The following is a 25,438-nucleotide window of genomic DNA, read 5'->3' on the forward strand; positions in this document are numbered from 1 at the left end:
TTTCGGTATTTGTTCTCCCAATATTCAATCATATCTTACCCTTTTCAGGTGCTTTAAATGTTCAATATTTATTTGTTCATGGGCAGGCCCAAAGGGACTGAATCGCTCCCCAACTTACGAAAATAAGCAGGTGCTTGCATGTGTGTATGCCAACCCAACATTGTTGTCTAGCAAACCTCAATTTTGTGTTTTTGAGGCTTCTTTTTTGGCAAGGAGTGATGCTGCACGTCTGGGCGGACAATGCAAAGCAGAAGCTCAATCAAATATTTATTGTTTAATATGCAAATTACCAAATAAAAATACTTACTTCCTTCCTCCTTTCGTTTGTCATCGCTTCGTTGGCAGCATATCAATGGGATAATATTTAGATTGCTGCAACACCTTGGCAAACACACAGGAAGTACAAACGAAACTGCTGGTTCGTTCTGTGGCTAGGAGTAGATTTCAGTTTCGTTTAAAATTCGTTTCGGTGAAATGCAAATAAAACAAGACATTTATTTTCTGCGCAAACAAATCAAATGGATTGCATGCAATTGGCAATTGCAGAAGGGGAGCAAGCGGCGGAGGGCCAGCATCGAAACATATTGAAGTGATTTCAGTTTCCGGATCAAATGGTTTTGCATTGCATGGCCATGACAAAGTGGGATTGTGCATTGTTTCGGATGGGTCTAGGAAAGCCCTCGATGATTTAAATGAACACCCCAAACGAAATTCCATTCGAGGTATGTTGTAAAATCACAAAACGTAACAAATCAACAAATTTTTCTTACCAAATTTAGGGCTGTGGCAGTAAAGCTAAAGCTGGTGTAGCTGGCAACAGGGTAGTATTGTAAATGAAATTGTGTTCGCCAACCAAACCCTACAAATGTCGGGTTTTGCTATACACAGGAAGTGTATGTGTGTGCCCGTGTTGGATGAATGCAAAGTTCGCAATGTGAAACACATACGCCTTCATGGGCATTCAATCTGCAATGCATCACACACATGACATGCAAATACAAGGGCGGATCCGAACGTAAAACTTCAGAGGGGCCTTTGTGCACTCGAATTTTCCTTTTGGGTTTCAAATTCGATGCAGTCCACACTAACTTGTCGGGATAGCTGGTGTTTGTAGTAAGGGCCCAAAACGAGATTTCCATCTCAGGTTTTGCGTTGCATCACTACGAACCGTCATCACTATCTGGAAGCTGCACAATGCACATTGCCATTCACACGACTGGCAAACAACAGCAAAGCACATCCCGTACACAATTCGTGTGTATGTGTGTGTGTGTACGAGTCGTGCATACAAAGTGTCATCTTCGGCATCTACGGCCACTGGTGTTTGTTGTGACTGTATGCGTTTGGGGCCGTTGTTGTCGTTGAGTGGAAATTTTTGGTATTCGGGTTTCATTATTTGCCGTTTGTGTGCTAGAGCACCAGTAAATGCGGCAGATTTACAATATTTTACTAGATTACATTCGTTTGCATGTTCCTGCAAATCGGCCGTTTTCATCTGGTTTACCCAAACGTTTTGTTCCCAACATACGTATGTGTGTGTGTGCGTGTAGGTTTCGTTGCGACGAGAAACAATTTTAGGCGTACAAACTCGGTCTATTATTTCAGGCGTGGGTTTGTTCAGTCCATGGTGGGTCTTTATGTGGAATCAAAATAAAGTTTCAACAGGAACAAAAAAGGGATATAATGAACATTCTTTTTTTACACATACACATATGAATGTAGCACATACATATAGTGTAGTTATGTACACATACGTATGTAAAACAGAAGCAGGTGATGATCGGAGAACATGGCTGTTCACTGACAAACAGACCTGTAATGTGCTATTTTCGTTATTGGGAGCCTTTTTGAAATTGTGCCAAATGGTAGACATGACGATTAATCTACGAAGTTGACAGAATAATCAAAATTACACAAACACAATTATCCATCGGAATTTGAATTGTATAAGGATTTATACGATGCAACATTCCGAAACCAAATGTTTGGCATTGTGAAACAAATGCAAAAAATGATTTGATTTAAATGCAATGAGAAATGATTATTAGAGCAGACGATTTAAATATATTCTAATCCAGAATATCCAGTTATGGTTTTGACTTTCCATTTGATCTTCTACATAACACCGAATCCAGGTTGAATGCAAAATAATTGTTGTACTTTTCATTCGTCAGAAACTTTAATTTGGACACCTAAAGATCTATCAGAAAATCCAATTTTTGTTTTACTCGATGAAATGACAAGAACAGATTCATTAAAAATAACATCGGCTAGGGACATATTGTCGAAGAATTATCCTTTCCTTTTTTAAACAGAACACAAATATTTCCATTTTCTTTGCAAAAAAAAAAATAAATAAATAAATAAATAAATAAATAAAATACAAAGAATAAGGATTATTACAGCAGCAATATTAAAGATACTGTAATTTTGAATATATCAACTTTTCATTTGATCTTTCACCTAACGCCGAATCAAGGGAGAGTGCAAAAGCATTCTGTCTTTTAATTTGAAAACCTATATATATATATATATATATATATATATATATATATATATATATATATATATATATATATATATATATATATATATATATATATATATATATATATATATATATATATATATATCTCAAAAAATTGTATTTAAACTATTGCTATATCTTCAACCACATATTTGGCTAGGGTTTATTGAGAAATGTGATATGGATTTCTAGTTATGTGTATCTTTCAAAGAAAATTGTAGCCGGTGCTCTTTATAACTCTTTCTCTGTATTTAAATTATATAATACTTTTATACAAGACACACACACAGTCACACACACAAACATACGCCTCTATCTGTGTAAACAAATTCATGCGTGTGGGCCAAGATGGTTCATGGAGACCAGTTGGCAGTTGTTTATATCGGCCCCAAACAGTTTTAATTGACGTTTAGTCTCCCACTCACCCACACATAGATTGCAACCGAAGAGTTGCATGAATTCAGAGAGCACTAGCCGTAGTTGAATGTTTGTTATTCCAGCTTCTTTTTTTGTCGGAATAAACGCAACCAATTTCCAGTTTATTTTTATTTGCTCAGAGAGAAAAACAGAAAAGAACGACATCGATGTTCTGTTTACACAAGACCATCGATAAATGAAGTGACTTTGCAAATGGATGTGAGTGTGCCTGTGTGTGTGTGTGTGCCTGTATGTGTTGTGTGCGGTTGAGTGTGTTTTGTTTTGTCGCCAAGTTAATGGCCATTTTCAAATTAAACTTGAATCAGTGTTCATTGTGGAAAAGTTTCTATGGCACTCATAGCTGTCCTTCGTTACTGTTATTTTTCTTTGCTATTGACTGACAGAGACTGTGTAATTAAAATTATTGGTTGGTAGTGTAACAAGGAATAGCAGGCAGACGTTGCAATTTCAAAGGGTTTTGAATTATTGGTATTTCAAGAAAGTTTAAGACGTAATTGAAAATATAATTTGATTTAAAATGTGGCCTTCTTTGATTTATAAAATTATTCTGATTTCTTTCTAAAATTTTGAATTGGTGTCTCATTCGATGTTGAGATAATTTTCCGGATTTCATAAGTCATTATGTTTACATATGATACTATTACAAAAACAAATCCGGTTTATGTTCCAATATATGGGGTCTTTACATCCAAGAAAACCTACATGACCATTTTTCAACTACAGGGAATGTTTACTATATCTAGCAAATTTTAAATAATTTCGTTGAACATTTTGGATACAGTCATTGAAATACCAAATATTGGGATTTATCGTTAAATAGGGGCAATGTGAAAGCGTGAACCTACATGGACAATATTCTCCCATGGGAAGTAGAACCCATTATTAACTTTTAATGTTGCTTCCTACCAAGTCATTTGGACATGATTACAATAGACGAACGGATGGACATGGCTAAAGAAACATAGAATTTTACACTAATCAAGAATATGTACTCTGCTGGGTCTAAAATTAATATTACGATGAGTTAAAAACGGAATGATAAACTTTAACTTAAGAAAGAATAGGGTATTCAAAATTTAATTATAAACATTGAATCAAAACAGATTGATGTACCTGAAATGTTAATCAACAGTCGTGGAAAGTTACGTTGCATGTTGAAATGAAATTGATTTCCAATGGATGCGGTTATCCTACGCGAGCCTCCCAAACCTTCGATGATTGGTGAGCAGACGAGAAGACACCTTTCATTCGTTATAATCAAACAACTCGCTGGCATATAAATGGTCCGAGTTAGCCTTTGCACATCTGTTTCGTGCACGTGATTTTTTCTTACTAGCCTATCACAAAGAGATAGTCATTGACATTCATGCAGATCATACCCTCTGTGGCGGCAGAAGTTCATAGGTAGAGATAAAATTCTCGATGAATACTTGCATATATAAACTATATTGAGTTTGATTTAAAAATAGTTTTTGATTCAAGACAGCTATAGACCGATTAAATCCAAACTCTTGGAAATTCTATAGAAGTTATGCTGACTAGAAACAAAACCATTGCTGTCCGAAGCAATAAAAACCACTTCATTGTTTCTCATCCAATCACAGATTTCTAAAGGAAGTCCGGATATGAGGAATTTGTTCCATTTATCTTCGAGTAGCCACAAACATTAATGGTGCCTTGTTGTGGCAAACAATGCGAGTATTTGTCTCTAGTATTTCATAAAATCATCATTACATTAACTACATATGCAAAGGAATATATTTTAGCACAACAGATGCTAGGAGGGCGAAGTGATGTTATTGGATGAAGTAATGCCAATAAGAGATCCTACCAACTGTTTTAAAATGTTAAAACCACAAATATTTTTTTTTTGCATTTATCTGCACGGTTCAAGCAAAATTTCTATGTTATGTTAGTCAGTTATGTATTTAACCCGTTTTATAAATAAAAAGTTAAAAAGCAGTAAGTTCGGCCCTGCCGAACTTTGAATACCCTCCACCATTTGGAACGAAATTGGAAATTTTCCAAAAATAAAATCCGTTAAAAATTCTGTCAAAATCTTAAAACATATTAAGGTCAATACGACGTGGGTTTATGTATTGTTTGTCATAAGTCATTACCATATTCAAATTCGTAACTTGAAAAAAAGGTGATTAATGCAGCTAAAATCATCAAAATACCGTTAGTCTTCTATCTCAATCCGTTACAACAGACAGACAGACAGACGGTCATTGCTCAATCGACTTAGAATTTTACGCTGATCAAGAATATATATACTTTGTTGGGTCCGACATGAGAATTTCGAGGAGTTACAAACGGAATGACAAAGTTATTATACCCTCCATAGTATGGCGAAGGGTATAAAAAGTTTGTGCAATGAATTTATTTGCCTTCTTTATAAATATGATACTGAAACTTATACTCAAAATGTAAATATATTTGCTACGCAGATTACATTGCTACTTACGTGATGATTAATTCTCTCAAATATGTTTAACATTAGTATCTGCAAACAAGAAACAAGACAAACAATTAATATCTTATAAATATCCATTTACATGGAAATAAAAAGCGAATAACAGAATCGCATTAATCAATATCAACGGCGATGGATTTGAACACCTAAGCCATTATTTACATCCGCACTTCGATGAAAAATGAATAAGGAAAATGTGTGATATTCGAAAAACGGTACCATTTTTCAAATGGCCAGGATGGTTGATTTAAATTCAGTTAGTGTCCGAGGAGAATTTCTGATTTTCTAAAATGGAAACAAATTAAATTTATCAGTTGTGTAAATGCCTGTGCTGGCACAACCTCGATATGTTTCATTTTAAATCTCTTATTGTGTATTTTTGTAAAGGTCAGATATTACATAGAGAGCGGTACAACTTTAAAAGCTTGTGTGTGCTGCTTTTTACGTTGCCTTGAAAGTATTCTTTAAAGACTAACATGTAAAACTTGCATAACTCCAGTTCAAAATTTATAAATATGCCAAAAGTAAGCAATCTAAAAATATCTACAAAAGTTATTGTACCGAGAGATGATTTTCTTAAAATGAAGTTTATATAAGTACATGTCCACGAAAATCGAGTATTTAAGGACGAAAACACAAAGAAATATTATTAGCTCCAAAGGAAGTACGACTGTCCCAACTTTGTGAAGAAAAAAATTATAATTGCACAAAAAACTAAAAAAAAAACAATACAAAATTGTATGAGATTATTCACACATTAATTTGTGAAATGTCGTAATTGTTTTTATTAATTTTATTTTTTATTTGGCTTGTCGTGGCTAGTAAAACCGCATATATTAAAATTTTCATTTAAAGCTTGAATTTGCATTATATGAAAGCTATCCCCTTTCCATAGGATCTCAATATAAATGGTTGTTGTTGTTTTTTCCAGGAAGGGGAAAAACAACAACTATTTGTTAAAAAAAGATCAAATGAAATTTGCAACATTTAATATCCGTTTATGCTCGCAAATTAAATACGGAGGGTTTTTTGTGTGGCATTCTCAGTTTTCAAATTTACAGACACATTTGTTGGAGATGTGAAAAGTGCGGTCGTCCTGCTTTCTGTTGTTTTAGTTTATTCCGCTGTTATTTTGCCACAAAAGAACTAAAGCCAATACATTTCATTATTTACTGGAGTGTGAGGAGACGCAGCGCATTCCATTTTCCGAGCAGCGAGCTAGAGTCATTCGGCATTTGTTTGCAATCGTTGCGGCAATGGCAACCAAAAAAGGAATACGTTAACAACCGGGGCTTTTGAACCCTGCCGAGGAGTGCATTACGTTGGTAAACAAACACTTGCATCAAACGCCAAATGAAAAAAGTTTACATTTCGACGGAAATAGTAAACGGTGAGAATGTAATCAAACTGCATTTCTCCCATATTCATTTTTGTGAATTCATATTTTATGCATTCATTCCAGGTACATTGTTCTGTATTTCCTCGTTCGAATATCAGGTTTATTTGTTCTTGGACAAGACACTGAAAATACTAAATTCTACACCATATTTTTTGAATATCTTTCCGAGAGATGTTAATTTTGGATAAAGATACAATAGCAATTAGAATTATGGTGTAGTTTATTGGATTTCTGGAACTTAAATACATTTATTTTCGATAAGTTCAACGTTATAATCGCTCTAGCATCGAAGCCAATAGATAAAGGCGTCAATGGTATTCTTGACCTATTGGAAGCTTGTTTTTGTGGCTATTCATATGCAGTTCTCATATATGTTAATATGGTCTTGTAGGCATAGTATTACTAAAATGAATTTGAATAAATAAATAAATATACTCCCTCTGATAAATATGCGAATACTTCGAAATTTGTAAATATTTCTAATCAGATTAAGTCATCATCATGTCTATCTGTTGAAATCACAATAGAGTCCACATTAGTTAATGTAGAGCTTTGAATTTTAGCACAAAGCATCTTATGTGCACGCTGATTGGTATTGGAAAAGCACGTTTAGGTATACCCCCATATAACGGCACCCCCTCTTTTGGAGGTTTTTGAGGCCACAATTTCCAACCAAATTAGATTCAAATTTCTTCAATGAAAGCGGATTGATATTCTAAGTTAGCATATCATACTCTTTTTATCATTTCATTTTACTTTGATAAACGTAGTGGTGGAAGGTATAAACAGTTTGGGCCGGCCGAACTTAAGACCCATTTTTACTTGTTCATCCATTCTTTTTACAAGGGTGCAACCCACAAAACATCCAAATAATTTTTGGATACTAAGTATGGCGTCTTTACCATCCCTTTTTATGACAGTCAAACTACGAAGAAAGGAATACATTACTAATTTTGAAAAATATCTATGAAAATTAACGCAACACCAAGTATAAATATTTATTCGGAATTTATATATGGTTTTCTATTGGTCTAGCATTCATTTTGGGAGTTTTTGCCTGTTGTTGCATATTTTTTTGCACGAAATTAATAAGTGCAAACAAAGAAAGGAATGAAAAACAAGATTTTAGGTTCTTGGAATAAGGACCTCATATAGTTGTTTTCGAATGATTGAAGAAAATATAGGAAGTTTTACGGCTTTCTCTGAACTCATATAAATGAACCAGTGAAATCATTGCATCAATTACATTTTTCTGCATAGATATTTGTCTTTTGATTTCGAAAAAGAAAATAAAATATCCTGAAAATGAAATATCCTGAAACTGTCAACATTTTCAGAAAAATAAAAATTCCTTCATCAAATGATTATCGTAGTTTATATTATAGAAATCTGAGTAAAAACAGGCATTACGAGTAAATATTTATATTTTTCCGATACCTGCGGAACGCTGTAGCTCGCAATCCTTTAAACAAATGCAATATATTCGAATTATAGTTAAAGTTTACCATTCAAACTTCCAGTCTGCCCGACTGAACCTAGCATGAATTTTGCTGCTTACTGTTGCTCATCAAACTACGCTGTGTGCGTGTGTTAGAGCTTAAAGGTCTTTGTGTATATGGCGTATTTACGACTCACAATGAGACGTAATTTGTTACTTTATCCCTCTTGCGTTTGTATATGGGTTTGTGAGCCTGTGTGTATGTGCCTGTGTGTGTGTGTGTGGAATATGTGTTTGAATGTCTGTGCGTGTGAGTATTACTAAACACTGGATCAACATACTTTCTTTTTATTTTATTTTTACTACCACCATTAAATAATGCTCTCTGTGTGCATGGGTGTGCGTATTTGTCTGACTGTTGTTACTGTTGCTACGTTCCTTGATGCCGCATAGATGGGCAACCGGGTGGAGGTCAGAAGATGGTGTGCTCTTGGTATTGTACTTACGATGCGGCATGCTGCGACAAAATTGTTGTTTAGGATTCATTCATTCAATTCATTTGCAATGGGGGGCAATGTTAGCCCCTATGCCACGCAAACAAAATGCAAACTTTTTCGTTTTCACGGATTCCGTTCTCAGTTTGTGCGTTGTTATTGTTGTTGTTTCGTTATTTGATTTTGTTGGAATTGCTATTGTTGTTGCCGCTGCTGCCATGGAGATTACTGTTGATACAGTTGTGGTTGTTGCTGTTGCTGTTGCCAAGACCCTAGTAATATCTAAAAAATCATCATCATAAATGAATGAAGTATTTATGCCTTTTAAAGCTGTTCTTAATAAAAAGAACAATAACGAAACAAACAACTCACATAACGACAAAATAAAATTAATCTGCAAAAAGTTTGCCCACTCCCCACCATACCCACATGCGTAACGATGTTTTTGTGTGCAGAGAAATGAACATATTTCCAATTGGAGGCAATTCATTCGTGACAAAATATTGATTTATGCATTGCCATATGTCAGTCAGATGTAAAGATTTATTTATTTGATGCATAAATCAATTAACAACATCGAGTTAAAATTGAATTTCACGAAAGACTCATCTAAAATGGCAATTAGCAATTCGTAACAGAAGTCGGAAGGCATGTGCAAAGAATGGATTATTGTTATCCAGTGAGAGAGTAATCTCCAAAAATTAAATGCAAGTATTATATAGAATGCCTTACATATTTTAAGGTATTTTTAAGGAATGTACAGTACAATTTTTCTTCTTAAAAATATATTATATTCTGCGTTCTTTAAATGCCTCAAAGACACTCTCTAGAATGAGTAGCCCAAAACTGACTTTCATTAAATTCGGGTATCGGAACTCAGGACTCGTCGTACCAGTCTTTGGGACGTACCAACGTTTTCTGATTGTCTTTGTAAAACAGTTGATAGATCTAGTAGAAACAAGTAAAAAAGCAGCTCCGTTCGGCCGGACTGAACTTTTAATATCTTCCACCATTTTTAAGGAATTGTTATATGGGGCCTATACGAATACGTGGTCCTGCATATACAATTTTTTGTTATGCCTGTAGTAGACATTATGAATTTTAAATACGAAATTCGAAACAATTCTGTAAAAAAAAATATCTAATATCATCAAACTTACAACAATGTCTGTGAATAATTCCGCTAATATCATCAAAATTCCGAATAAAGGGAGATGTCGTTATATGTGGGCTATATGAAGACTAGGGCCTTCATAGAAAACTTTCCGTCAGGTTGTAGTACACATTACGAGCTTCAAACACGAAATTTGAAACAATTCCGGTGAATAATGTCCCTAAAATCATCAAAATACCGAATATCAGGAGGTATCGTTATATAGGGGCTACATGAAGATGTGGGTGGGCATACTGCATAGACTGCAGTATCCATTACGATTTCTAAATACAAAATTTGAAACAGTTCCGGTAAAAAGTGTCGCTAAAATCATGCAAATAGCGAATATTGTATGGGGGACTATAGGATATGGTGGACCTATATAGAAAATTCTCTTCCAGGGGGTAAAGTACTAAGAAGGAACCCCTTTTTAAACAATTCCATTGAAATATTGGGCTATAATCATCCAAAATACCAAATATCGTTAGGTACCGTTATGTGGGGGATATACGATATCGTGGACCGATATAACTCATTTTCGAACTTGACCTGCCTGCAGACTTATCTATCTTAATTCGTTGTGACTGTAGCGTGATTATAACAGACGGACGGAGAGGGTTAAAACGTCTTAGAATTTTGCGCTGATAAAGAATATTACACTATGTTAGGTCTAGAATTATTATTTCGATAAGTTACAAACGGAACGACGAACTTAATATACCACCTATCTCTGTGTGGTGGAGAGTATAACAAATGGGATAAATCAGTAAAAGTCTCCGTTTTGCTTCAAACTTACCGATATCAAGTCGGGAAAATGTTCCACAACAATTTGTTAATCAATAAATCTTTAATATAATATTCGACGAGATAGTTTTCGAACACGGATGGGCCATATAGGTGCTGATTTATGTCCATAGAAGCTACGCTGCCAATGTGTGCTCAATCAATATTACATTTTAAGACCTACGTTTCTACGAAATCAATTTGAGGGCACTTTGAAAGACATTCGTATTTCTGGTTGTTATGTATGACCACATTCGTTTGTAGCACCGACCTTTACGTTCTAACTTGTCTGACTGTCTTGTGACCAGTATTCCCAAAAAATGTTGAATTCTTGTTGAAATTGATTGAAATCGATAACCTCCATCTACCCTGTTTGCCGCGACATGTGAATTCATGTTGCATGTTCGCTGGCAATTTCTATGCCGACACTTGTAGTTAAGGTAGCTAATATTTTTGATTGCTTTTTAAAGAACAAGTTTTCACGTGTCGATTGTTTCAATTGCATTGTAATCCGATAGGAACTTATACATTCTTATGAAATCCTTTTGAAATAATCACGACAAACGTGGTAACGTATAACAGCATGTATGAGGGGATGTTTGATCAATAGTTTGTGTAATTTGTTTGAATTAAAAAATAACTTTTTTTTTTTGGAAAAGTTTAAGGCGGAAAATAACTTGGAAATTGCCTTGTGCTACAGACTAATGCATGAATGAATTTAAAAATGGATGTGGCTGTGTCTTTTACCAGAGACCAAAACAAAGTTGCTTTTCTTCTATTGATTGCCATTCAAATTTCTGTCTCACATCAAGACCATGACCATTCTGATTCATTGCCTCTCCTTTCGGTTACTTGTAAAGTTGAGATTTTATTGTACGCATATAAAGCGCATAAATCATCGACAATGTTTATAAACAATTTCAATTTATTTTGTTGCTACTGCCATTGTTGGTGGTATCGCTACATCTATTTCCTTGTCATCTATAACTGACACTCCGACCCCGTTGCTTTTTATCCACAGCCGGAGCGAAATGAACGTTTTATTCGAATATATCAACACAAATGGAGCAGAATTAATGTGACAGCGCAAACATGCTAGGAAATATATTCTGGTATCTACGAACTAAGATTTCTGTTTTTCCATTTACATGGAAATCGGAGGCATATGAGTTGTACACCATGTCTTCCAATGGCTTAGCAAACACAATGCGAGGGTGGCACAAGAAAAGCACGACTCTATTGGGTTGCAGGAGTATTGGGTAGTACCCCAATGGCTGAAACGAAACTTTCGAAACTACCCTCGTATCACTTTGGAACACACTGAACCGAACAATATTTACATTTATACATTCGTAAGTATGCGAAAATTTATCTTCACTTCTGAGTACTCCGCCGGCTTCACTTCACTTCACCCACCCAACACATCTTCTGACTGATAACCGGCTGATGACTGCCGGCTGGTAGCTCCTGTCTAGTGTCTATCGCTGTGCTCGTGGCATTTGAAAAATTATTTAATATGCTTAAGCGTAAAGAGTCGCAGACAAAGGCATATGTTTAAGTATTCACTCGAAGTGATGGCGGTCTGATGGCGCTGATGTTGGTTGGAATCATTAGTACAGCTAGACACTGAGGCTGACACAGAGGTCGTCTCCTGGCATTTTTGAGTTTTGAAACACTTGACAGTGCCTTTTCTCTTGTCGACGAGCCAAGGAGCGATTCAAGTTCATTTCCATAAATAAAGCAAATACTTTCAATTTACATATGCTTTTCAAGCACGATGGCGATGTGGGTGGCTGTACGAGTATGTATTGATACACTTGTGAGATTTGAAAGAGAGATAGGGATTGACTTGAATTGCTGTGTGTGTGTGTGTACACACAGAATCGGAAAGCGCCGTTCAAAATTATTCATAACAGTTTGAAGCACGAACGAAACTTTAACGCTTCATTTACTTTAAACAATTCGAAGTTATGATCGATTTTTTCTTAGACAAATTCAAAGTAGTTTGGCATTAAAATACAAGTAGCAGTCATCCAAAACATTTTGAAAACTAATATTTTAAATTTTGAACGAGTGACATTAAAAACGATTTCAGATATTGTGTGGAGAGTTTATGGATTTCCATTGTGTAATTTTATGGGAATAATTTAACCCAAAACAATTAATAATGTATTTCAATTTGATCTTTGAGATTTGTATTCATAAAAAATATTGCAGTTGTGCAGAACCGCATAAATCGTGAATATAATTTCATTATTGGAGAACTATTAATAGGCGAATTTATCAAATTATTTTATATAGATAGAATGAGAAACTTAAGCATTATAGTTTTAATATTTTGCAAAGATCTGTGTTTTGTCTGCAGACAGGTCAAGTTCGAAGATGGGCTATATCGGTTCACAGCCCCCATATGACGGTACCACCTGATATTCGGTGTTTTCATGATTTTAGCAATATTTTTCTATGGAATTGCCTGAAATTCTACACGAGAAGTTCTTTGTGAGTACTTTACCCCCTAGAAGAGAATTTCCTGTATAAGTCTACGATATCGTATACCCCCCCGGTACCCCCGATATTCGGAATATTGATGATTTCAGCCAACGTTTCATTATAGCGCCCATATAGCGATACCCCCAGATATTCGGTATTTTCTTGATCTTTGCGACATTATTCACCGGAATTGTTTCAAATTTAGTATAAAAAGTTCGGAACAGTTACTACAGTCCATGACACGAATTACCTCTGCAGGACCACGTCCTCGTATAGCTCCCATATAAGGTATTCATTTGAGCGGTATTTTTAGACGGATTTTTTTTTTTTAATTGCTCAAGATTCTTTCAAATGGAGGGTATAAAAAGTTCGGGCGACCGAACGTTCTTGCTTTTTTACTTCTTAAGGTTAATATTGCAAGTGCTCTAAGGTGCACTGTAATTTATGCCCTCGTTGAAGCGAATGTTTGAATGAAACTGACAAAACAACAAACTACAGTATTGCGCCAGGTGATCTCGAGTCAGTTGGTGTGACGGAACACTCGTCCGTGCGACATTTTACCGGTATCGTAATAGCGAATATATCCTCAGTTAGGGGAAAGTAAGCAAATGAGTATTTACAATCAATTTTGATGATGACTATGATTTGCAAATGCCAACGTAAACCCTACAGTGTGTAGTAGTAAATATATATGTGTGTGGATGCGTGTGTGTGTACAGGAGAGCGTATGAATGCGTTACATGGCCATGCTGCTCACCATAATAAGAATTTGTGTAATGACTCTCGGTATGGCATGAAATAATAATATTGATGGCGGCGTCTCTGATATTTCATAGTTGCTACTGACGCTATTACGTTTCTCTAGCTACTGTTCTACAGCAACTGCTGCCGTTGATGACTACTAATGTTTCACATTATGTCCACATGTGTATACGGGTACATACTCGTATGTGCCAATGTATGTATGTCGGTGTACATACGCGTAGATATTACTGTTGCTTCCACGAATGTGTGGATTTTTATCAGAAATATCGAATGTTAGTTGCACAATGTGAAAATAATGAAAATTAATGATTTCATTCTGGCCCGAGGAAAATCCACCAAAAACGCTAAATCATGTCAAATACACATCCTTCCAAACTCGGACTACCATTGTCGCAATTTCTCGCATTTGTGAACCGATGTCATTGAGACCACAAGGATGCCGGCGTTCGTCAGTTTTCCATTAGTTATTCAATACACAATGCGACGATGACTTTCGATTCCCCATGTGGCATTGGCAGTTCGCAATAGCATCACAATATTTAATGCGGAGATCTATTTTAACAAGATGATATCGAAAATTGAAAAATCCATGAAAGAGCATGAACTCTTCAGACGAGGTTAAGGGACAATGATGAGTTAATTCAGCCAGCTGGATGAGAATTATATTGTAATGTCAGTGACATTGCGTTCTGTCACTGTTTTTTTTCTGCTTTCCCTTCTTAAAGACCAAAATGGTTGGAAATTTTTTTAAATTTTTAAATTTGATTTGTTCGTTGCGAAATTATGATATCGGCCGAATGGGTCGATTAACTTTTCCTTTTCATGTCAAAACTTCATACGACTACGCTAGTCTGGGAAGAGAAGCAAGCTAATTAAAAATTAGTTATTTTAAGGTGTTTAAATAGTGGCATGGTCACTATGCAACACTATGTGTCACATTACGCCCATTAGGCCATTACAACAACTGTCAACCACCATCGTTGTTTCATCCATAAAAGGGCCGGGCCCTTGGTATTGTGATGAGATTTGATTGAAGTTCATAAGGCGATTTTCTTTTTTTTCCTTTTTGTTTTTCATATTTTTCAAATCCCTCTTGACTTATATTGGCTTAACAAACTCGTTGCGCTAAGGCTAATATCGTCCAAGTGCGAACAGAAATAATCCAATTTTACTTTTCTTTTCGACCATCAGAGACATTTTTCATAAAAAGTTGTATTGATTCCTTTTTTGGCAGAGTTGTCGAAACGTCTTTTTATGATATTTTCAATACTTTATTACATTATCAACATAATCCCCACATTTTAGTGTCGCCGTCATCTTTACCGCACCCTGGCTGTCCACTCCTCAACTCCACCGCTGTCCTATGCTGCGAACGCACCAACTATTCAAAGTGCCATACAAATGGGGATAGAAAATAAAATATGATAATAAACAGCTTATAATTTAAGCCGTCGCAACGACAGTGTCGGTGACTGTTTGTTGGAAGTGTGATTATTTCTTTTCGATTTTCTCTGTGTTTACTTTGGCTGTCGCTTTGTTCTCTCAATCGCCTTTGCTTGTCTCCTTGTCGCAGTTATTGTCATCTGCCCCATTCCTGTTTTGCTCTACATTCTTGTTGTATTTTTTATTTATCGAAATCAATGTTTATTAAAATACAATGAAATAGAACAATCGAGCATTGTGTACGAGCATTTCCACAGAATAATAGCAACTGAAAAGGCGGTATCAAATGGTACTGTACCTAACGACCCTTTTTCGTGATTTGCTCCCTGAATTGATTTCGATTTTTGTCTTCCTTGTGTGCCTCTTTCTGTTTTGACCCCGCTTCGTACCTCGATTCGTTTGGATCCTGGCATTACAGCTTTGACTTTAAATCGTCTTATCAATCAATGACGACTATTCTTTGTCGAAGGCATTTTTCTTTATCACTGTGGCACATTGTTGAGCGTTTGGACGACCCTTGATTGTGTTGGGCGGATTTTGGGCAGGAGCAAAGCAAAAAGGAACGAATTGTTCAATTGATGCAAAATAAGTTAATTAAATCCCAGAAAATGCAGCATTGACAAACGACTAAAATGTCCAGTGGGATTAGATCTCGTCACAAAGAAAATTTACAGGATTTTCTTTTAATTTAAAAGCATTTTGGGTCTACCCGAATGCGAAGTAAAAAACGACATTGTTTCTATCATGGGTAATGTGTGTCGTTTATTGTCTACGATGTAATTTGGATTTCAATTTGAACAGAATCTTGAAGTTTTGTATGTAGGCCACTTTTGGGCAAGGGAGGCAATTTAAATTGTGATATTGCATTCAGCTCTTTTGCCAAGTCTATTCCATCCCATCCTCATCGCTTTAAGAAATAATTTTGGAAAAAGGATTATGGCATATTTGTTGGTGGTTCGAAAGGAAACCGACTGGCAGCCAAAATCGTGTCTTTGAGTCCAACAGCAAACGAGGTAATTGGGTGAGCATGGTTGAAAGTATTTGGCACTCGGCACCGCAAGATGTCTAAACAAATGACAATTGTAACTGAGAATACCCACCCATCCATGATGTGGGCAAAGCAGTGTGGTGAAATCGCATTTTCATTAATGCCTTGAATTGTTTGCCCTGGTGGCTGATTATTATTTGGTGTGTTGGAACTTGGGCAGCAGAATATTTTTTTGGAGAAATGTTTTGTTTAAATTCAAGCCCTGTAGTCACCGAACACCGTCTTACTTGCGACCCATTTTTTTGTAGTTGTCATTGCCCCTGTCGCTTTCTGTTGAATACTCTCTCTCTTTACTATTTGTGTTCGGATATTGTCTGCTCTATAGTTATTAAGAACTTTCTCGGGGTTTCCTTCGGTAAGCTGGGCAAGGCTTTATTTACATTCTAATGTTTTATAATTTTTCAAGAAGATTCTTTCCTTCTCAGAAGTGGAATTTAATGTTAAATAGCTTTTCGGAGCTTTAACCAGGGACGCTCAATTGTTTCCCTCCACTGCACCAGTTGTAATATCCGTGCCACCATTCGGTTGAAGTGGCAACAACGGAACTAAATTCGTGTTCTTCATCTCCTCTGTATTGGCAATTTCTTTGCTAGGGGCAGCTGCTTTTTTTATTTGGAAAGCATTCTTTGTTCTTGGAAAATTATTTACAAAATGTAAGATAGGAGAATACAAGGAAGGGTAGTAGAGAATAGATAAAGACAGACAACACGGTTTTTGGAGAATGCAGGGTAGGGTGTCATTGGACCACATTTCATATTGTGTTCCTAATGAAAATTCTTTCATTTCATTCTTGCCGTTCGCCGTTTCGTAACAACAGCTAAGAAAACTTTATTGTTTAGAAGCAGATGAAGATTGCAACAATTAGTTGTACTTAATAGTCAGCCAGCTCACACAAACACACACAAGCAGACAGCACACATATATATACACAGAGGTAAGGCAAACAAATGTCTTCTAAACTGGGTTAAAAGGGAAATGCCGGCAGGAAAATGTGGGCTAAATTAAAGAAAACCATTAAATACAGATTTGTTTGTTTTATTTGTTCTGTTCGGCTATGTTGTTGCCGTCGTCATGGTTTTGCCCTTTGTGTTTGGCCTCCTTCTTCCACACTTCAGCTCGCTCAGCACTCGATGTCACTTTGGAAAATTGGTTACCATAAATATTCGCCAAAATTGTTTTATTATTTTCGTCCTTGTGTTTGGGTTATAGCCTTTCGTTTTCCAACTTTTTTCTTCTATTGCTTAGGAGATTGTGTTTTTTATTCCGTCTTCTTTCCTAATTTCTCCTTAAAGCCAATTTGTGCTTGATTGCAAGGAATTTCCGCGCTTTGTTCTTTTATTGGTTTGTGTTGTTTCAGTTATAACTTTTTTATTGCTTGATAAGTTACTAATACCATTCGTACAATTTTTGAACTAAGAATGGTAATTCGGGCAATAACCTTAACATGTTCTGCCCCTCGTCCCCACCCACTGCGTACATTCCAAGTATTCAATAAAGTTTTATTTGGGAATGGTGTAAAATTTAATTTATGACTTCAAATCTGATCGAGAAATAAATCTTACCAAAATGAAGAGTGAACCGAAGCGCAATGGCAACTTAGTGAGTTGGGTAAGAATTTAATATCAAAATTTGGAGCGGGAATATCTTAACGTGAACCGACCATCATTTAATATGGCTGGCTTTACTCAATCGACAAAGTATGAACTTCGCCATGGTTACGTCGTTGTTGTTTCATATAATTTAGGATATAAACCATTTGAAAACAAATCTACGAAAGCTAAACCGAAATTATAATGTTATTTCGAGTGATTTGACCTGTTTAGATCTAAGTTCTGGTTTCATCACGGCCGGCACTGAAAACCGCCGAATAAACCATATCCTCTTGATTTTGTACCACGACGAAATAAAAAATAAGAAAATTGGAGTACCTTTTTTCGTTTATCGCATTGGCTAGATTTTGGTCCCCTTACTCCCTGATTTTACCAGTGATTTCTGTCCCTTTATGTTCGCAGGATACTTCCATCTAGCCTCTGTGTGATGATTAGAAATGCCGGTCATGTTCACGTCGTAAAATGTTGCTCCACTTTTTTTTGCGATGCCCAGCTTCTCTGTGTTCAGTTATTTGTCTACGAGTTGCTGGTGTAGATGTGGAATGAATGACTGAACATGAATTGGTCATATGTGTACGTATGCTCAGCCTTTCACATACACACGCTTGTGTATTCGCATGTATGTACAATGCTTAGACATTTTGCATTTGTATTCGCACGACGGCGGCATGCACGAAGGGAAAAATCACAAGTCTGACTTGTAACGTTTGTTGAAAAACAAGGCAGACAGCCGAGGCAATTTCGATATATACATGGGTTATGGCACGATGGCTGGGGGAGGGGATTGGACATGCATGGCGAGGATCGTGGAATGAGTGCCGGCAGTTTATGTTCTTATTGTGTTTGATTGTATTCTTTATTATTATTTTCTATGGTTATTTTGAGTAAATTTTGTGTGCAATTTGTTGGAGTTTTCAGCACAAACCCATTTCGAAATATATATGTACATATGTATGCGGTATACTTCATGTTGGTGTAAATTCTAGTCCCTATTTTTTTCTATTCGTTGGCATTAACAAAGCGGCGAATAACAATTCCGAAAGCCATTGGACTAGCATCTGAAAGCGTAATTATTTTGTTACGTCCACTTTGGGGAATTGCCGATGTGCAAATTTGTTGTTGTTGTTGCTGTAATCATTTACTCGCAATAAAACCAAAACTGAAACATTCGTGACAATAAGAATGTCCTTGATGTTCTTTTTTTGCCTCTAACAATGTTGTACCATCATCATCGACATGAAAAAAAATCGAGAAAAGCAAGAGAAATTTCCCCACGGTGTTTTAGATTCGTGTCTTGCATTGACAAGATGTATTTTGGTTACTTTCTATGTGTCCGATTATTATTAAAAAATATTGATTTAACAACAATCTTAAAGAACACAATGTTTATCCTACAAAGTATTTCCCATTACATTCAAGAAGTCGACATGAGTAAAAAATTATCAAAACTTAAATTCGATTTTGGGATATGCAATAACATGGGAATATTCTCCTTCAGGATTTAGTTACCACAATTGAAGGAAATTGGCCGAAACTTCCAAAACTATGGCCTTCGCTGTATAATCGATTGGTTTGCGACAGTCTCTTGGGACATCGTTTTTATGTTGTGTAATAGTCAATCATAGGCGCATTTTTCTACCTCATAGTGCTATTGAATTTGTATTTGAACACACTCCCAAGGAGAGGATATAATAGAATTCGTTATGTTTGACTTTCGATTTTGATATCAACGAAGTTTTAAAATTAATTTAATTTATTAAATGTTATACGAATCTTAAAAGATAATACAACTCTAAGTTGTTCATATTTCGTTGCAATTTAACTTTGAAGAAGAAACATAATGTGATCTACACCATGCTGTGGTCCAGGGTATTATATTTTGTGTATTTGTTTGTAGCAGACAAAAGGATGCAAGTAAGATCCATGGTCCCATTTGTCGATCTATTTGGAATCACTTATTAAGTCAATTTATGCAGTTTTTTTCTGTTTGTCCATGAATTTTGATGAGAATCGTTTCTGATTTGGATATAGCTAACGAAAAAATATTTCGTTCAATTCCACGTTTATTATGCATCCCATGTAATAAAGACAAGTTCAGCTTAACCCTTTCAGTGTTTTTGTCAAATATATTTGATATTTAAAAGTACTCTCTTTCTTTGCCATTTTTTGTTTTTCTTACGAACCGTTATTTTTGATATTTTTAATAACAGACACGTTCGCTATTTAGAAATATTGCAGTTCTATTCTATTAGTTTCGTTTTCGAATTTCTGAGCACATTTTAGTAAATTAGTACGGAATTTCAGATTTTTATCTCGACAAAAATTTTCATTGACACTGAAAGGGTTAAAAGCAAGTCTGATAAATTTGGTTAAAAAAAGAGTTCAGCCATAGCTCACATATATGTTTCTTCCAATTTGATATTTAGGTCCCAAAGGGCGTTTTTTCTATTAATTAAAATTTTATTTTTTTAAAATAATTTTTAATTAAAAAGATAATTTTTTTAATCATTTTTATTAAAAAGTTATTTTTTTTTAATAATTTTTAATTAAAAAGTTAATTTTTAATTGAATTAATTATTCAAAAATATTTTAGAAATTACTAAACATATTTCATAATTTTTAAATTAAAAAAATTAAATTTTTAAAAGCCTAAAGATTCTATTTCAGTTTTTTTTTAAATTACATTATAATTTTATAAAATTGTTTCAAAAATTTCAAATATTTTCAAACAGCGGAGAACGATAGTAAACATTACCATCGTTCTAATGTAATTTAAAACAAGTAAGCAAAGGCTACAGTCGAGCGGGGCCGACCGTTGAATGCCCTACAACACTATAATAAACGATACAGTTTATATAGGCGAGATACTCGAAAGAATTCCACAAGATATTGTGACAAATAATAAAAGAAAACCATCAGGTTTCGTTCTCTAATTTTCGAATAATAGCAACTTAAACGAATTTAAATGTTCTTCTAGATCTGGAACCAATATTTCCCAAAGACCCATAATCTCTCAGAAGTGGCAAAAGATTAACATTTATTATTGGTTTTTGACTGAAACGCATCTATATGAGATACAGACATTTGATTATATCCTTCAACGAAATAGTCAGAAGTGCGTCTTTCCTGTATTTGTGAATTCTCCAAAAAGTCACTGGAATGGACATTTTCGTATTTTTTCTACAAAAGTTGGCAAACTACTTCACACATTGAATATTTTTGGATGGCCATCCGAAACTGCTTGGCTTTTGCAATGTGCGGTAACCCCCATTCAAATGTGTGTGAGGATTGGGCGATAATTACGACCTGCCGACAATTTTGCAGTTTTTTGGTCCATTTCAAACCCTAAATATATGGCGATCATCTCCAAACAGAGTAGGCTTCTATTCTGACGCTCATCTTATCCCCATGTAAAATTTCGTAAGGATCGGGCCATAAATGCGATCTGTATATGATATCCTAACTACTTAGTTTTCTTAGCTGTAAAAATATTACCAAATGTTTAATTCAAAATTAAAATATGCCAAAAAAATGACAAAATTGAAAAAATATGAGAAAATTTTAGAAAATCAATATTTTCATCTTTAGAAAGATATTTTTATGCGATTGTTTTAGACGTTTTTTCTTTCCTGCCAAGAGGCCATTCTGAATTAATGAGAACTGTCGAAATCAGTTCAGCCGTTCTCGACATATAAAAGATCTTTCAAGCATATCTTCTTTGATAGACATATATATCGCACATATTTTGCTATATATCCGATTTGTTGGATGTTAACATCAATGTGAAGGTCAGAAGTTACCTTGTCATGGCTTTGTGATTTCGCCGGGGTTTAAAATATTTGCGGTTTAATGACAATTTTTGAATTTTTTCAACATAAAAGATATGGTCTATTTTACCCGCTAAATATTATCCGATGACCACCCAAATTGGTAGGCTTCTTCCCCGCCCTAAACTCTAGCTACATGCGAAATTCCGCGTCGATTGGTCTATAATTGCGACCTGTATAGCTACTGCAAAATCAGACATTTTTTCAGTATTTGGTCCATTGCAACCCCTAAACATTTGGCGATCAGCTCCAAAAGAAATAGGGTTCTATTCTGACATTAACCCCACCTACATTTTAAATTTCGTGAAGATCGGGTCATAATTGCGACCTGTAGAGTGATTACAAATTAACATGGACAGACGGACGGACGGACATACATAGCTAGATCGACTCAGCTCGGCGAGCTAGGAAGATCCATATATACTTTCCTATATGGGAAACCAATATTTCGAGGTGTTACATAAATTCTGGCCCAATCAAACTTATAATACCCCCAACACATAGTGTTGTAGGGTATAAAAATAAAACGGAAATAGAATCTTTAGGCTTTTAAAAATTTAATTTTTTCTTCCAATTTGATATTTAGGTCCCAAAGGGCGTTATATACAATCCGAAACAATCATATTCGGTGCAAGATATCCGATGCAGTCTTGAAATACATTTGCCAAATATTGTCGAGATCGGCTCAGATCCACTCCCATATATCTATATATATAAATGTAAGTTGTGTTAGTTACTACGCTTATAACTCAAGATCCGCTGATCCGATTTTAACGATTCATACAAATTCGGAATTGTCTCTTTTCCGAAAAGGATAATATTCAAAAAAATCGCGTAAAAATGTGTTATATTAACATTTTCATTTTGACTTTTGAAATGTACAATAGTAATGTTTTATTTTGCATGATTTTTTTCCATTTTGACTTACTTTTTTGTAATGTACATTTGTAGTGTTTTTTTTTATATATTTTTTTAATTCGAATATTAATACCAATTTATTTAATTGACTTGATTTCTTGAGAACTGAAATTGATGGCGAGTTGCATGGAAGTCAGTCAAATGATATCGAAATAACTTAACGCGGTTAGACCAATGTTAAAAGATAATTACTTTTTCAAAATCGCTAAAAAACACGATAAAAGAGATCTCATGGCAAAAATTCTCAAATCGGGAAAAATCGAAAAAAAAAATTCAATGGAAATTGACTAGATATGGAAATAATCCATCCAATGAGATCTTAAAATGCTAAATTCATTGGGACTGCAACCAGTGAATTACCGAATATGAAGAGCACTGTTATATGCAAACTATATAAAATAGTGGAGCAAATTGAAAATTTGGAAAGAAAAGGATACATTTCCTTGGAAAATTCTTCCGAAACCTTACAAGTAACCTTAACTCCCATGAAACGTTATACGGTGACTATGCGCTATCATCAGTAGTCAGTTTGGTTGGTAATTAAAAATCCCAAAAAAAAGGGGGGGGGGGGTCGATCAAACGTTTTTAGGGTCCATTTTATATAGTTTAACCAAACACAAAGGGCCTCAAATATTTTGCTCTATACTTCGCAAAAGTTACCATAGAGTTTTAAATTTTTCCTAGGGGTTTCATGAATAATCAGTTGTTCAAAATATATATCAGATGTATATCAAATGTTGGTAATTTGAGATTTTAAGAAGAACAAAACATTTTTTCTAATAATTATAAGAATAGGACCATGCTTTGGTATAACCCTTATAAGTGGACCTATTTCTTTCATATTACAATAATCCGCCCAATGAGAACTCAAAATGCAATTCATTGGAATTGCAATCAGTGAAATACTGAATATAAAGGGTGCAAAATGGTAGAGAATTGAATTGGACATTTAGGAAAAAAAACTTTCAAGATATCTTAAATCGCTTTTGCAGGTCACGATATATGACCCCCGGATAAGGGTACACTCCTTTTTCAAGTATAGTTTACATTTTAACCATATTTTACTCATACGCATTTTAGCAAAAGTTGGTAATTTGAGAAGAAACCATCCTCGCAAAAAATGATCACGTTTGGGTATAACCATTATATAATTTAAGCTATATTCGGGGTTTTCGACATTTTTCTTTCATTTTTCAGGCCTTTATTTGGCATTTTTGTTTCTACGGGTGTAAAAAACCTCTTCTCATAATATTTTGACTTTTGGAGTAGAGTCCATCTTGGTCTTGATCACATTCATCAATTGATTTGGCTATTTGTATTTAGGCTACTCTGGGATAGAGAATCGTCTTACAGATAATTGTCCACATAGGCATTTTTTGAGTATAGTTCCCACATTAGTGTACCCGCAAATCCACATTCCTAACCAATGTTTGGTCAGAAAAAAAAATTTGGTATACTATTGAATTTTTAACTCTGAAGAGAATATTGACTGGGAACGTAGATGTGGGATGTACGTCTACATGCTTTGAACTCCGAAATATCAAATTGTGGCAGAAACATGAAAAAATCACGAATATTATTTTTTGGATCGTTATTGAATTATACTATGAAGAAAAATATGGACTTTATGGGTTTTCCAACACACAATTTAAATGACAAAAATAAATTAATTCCTATCTTACGGTAATGGGTGTAAAAGACCAATTATCTTTGACTATTTTGAAATCATTCAGATCAGTGTTCTATAATGCTTTAAAAAATATGCATTAAAAACTAAAAGTAGGGGCCGGCAACGCGGACCGGGCCAGCTAGTATTTCATAAATGGAAACGGAAACCTTAGTTCGTTTGTCAAATCAGGTTGAATTTTGAGTCAAATCAGTTACGTATATAGAGCACAGTTATATTTTTGACTCAAGTTTATATGCATTCTGATATTTGGCAAATTTGACAAATTTTCATCCAATTTAGTAGAAATCGATTGATATTTAGATATAGCTCCAATTATAAAGCTGTAATAGGCATTCAATAACGATCATAGTTGGTACTTTACTGGTGGACTTACTTCTGAGCCGTGTTATACTGAAAATTATGAAATATATGCGATTCTGGGCAATTCTGGGATTGAAGACCACTAATTGAAAACAGAATTAGAATTCATTAACTGTGTATGAAAACACACCAACTATACTATTAATAACAATTATATGCACAAGCCGAAATAGGACATATTCGCGAAATCCTATTCATGCCTTTTAAAAGACATAAATATCTTAGTATGTGTATTAATTTGTGTTTCCGTAATTTTAATTTGGCAAATCATATCAAATTTCGTTACACATTATAAATTTGAAGACCGTTCAATAAATATGTGCATACTAAATCTCATTTTTTGAAGGCATATCCAATTCTAAAGCTACATCTCCAATTCCAAGTGGAATTTTAAAAATGTATATAGGCTATGTTACTTTCAGGAGATGCTGCAGTACATTGGCAAATTTAAATTAAAATTTGCAGGAAAATCAGTTTAGCGGTTTTTGGTTTTATAAATTACAAGGAAACAATCAAATCCCCTTTCCAGATCGAGATATCCAGCAATACTTCCTTCCATTTGCTAATAAAATTGATTAG

At 34.9% G+C, this 25,438-nt stretch overlaps 1 protein-coding gene across 2 annotated transcripts in view; it reads right to left on the bottom strand.

Annotated features, from left to right (window-relative positions):
• Nucleotides 1–25,438, bottom strand: part of LOC101893859 (protein O-mannosyl-transferase TMTC2) — an 84,859-nt gene that overhangs the window by 36,661 nt on the left and 22,760 nt on the right. Inside the window, exon 3 of one of the 2 annotated variants that reach the window (XM_011293815.3) lies at nt 5,433–5,471. The exons of the other annotated variant lie outside the window; for it this stretch is intronic. The gene's annotated coding sequence lies outside the window, so the exon portion shown is untranslated. The remainder of the gene's footprint in view (nt 1–5,432; nt 5,472–25,438) is intronic. 2 annotated transcript variants of the gene reach the window in all.

This window comes from Musca domestica, unplaced genomic scaffold, assembly GCF_030504385.1.
Source record: "Musca domestica strain aabys unplaced genomic scaffold, Musca_domestica.polishedcontigs.V.1.1 19, whole genome shotgun sequence".
Lineage (NCBI taxonomy): Eukaryota > Metazoa > Arthropoda > Insecta > Diptera > Muscidae > Musca > Musca domestica.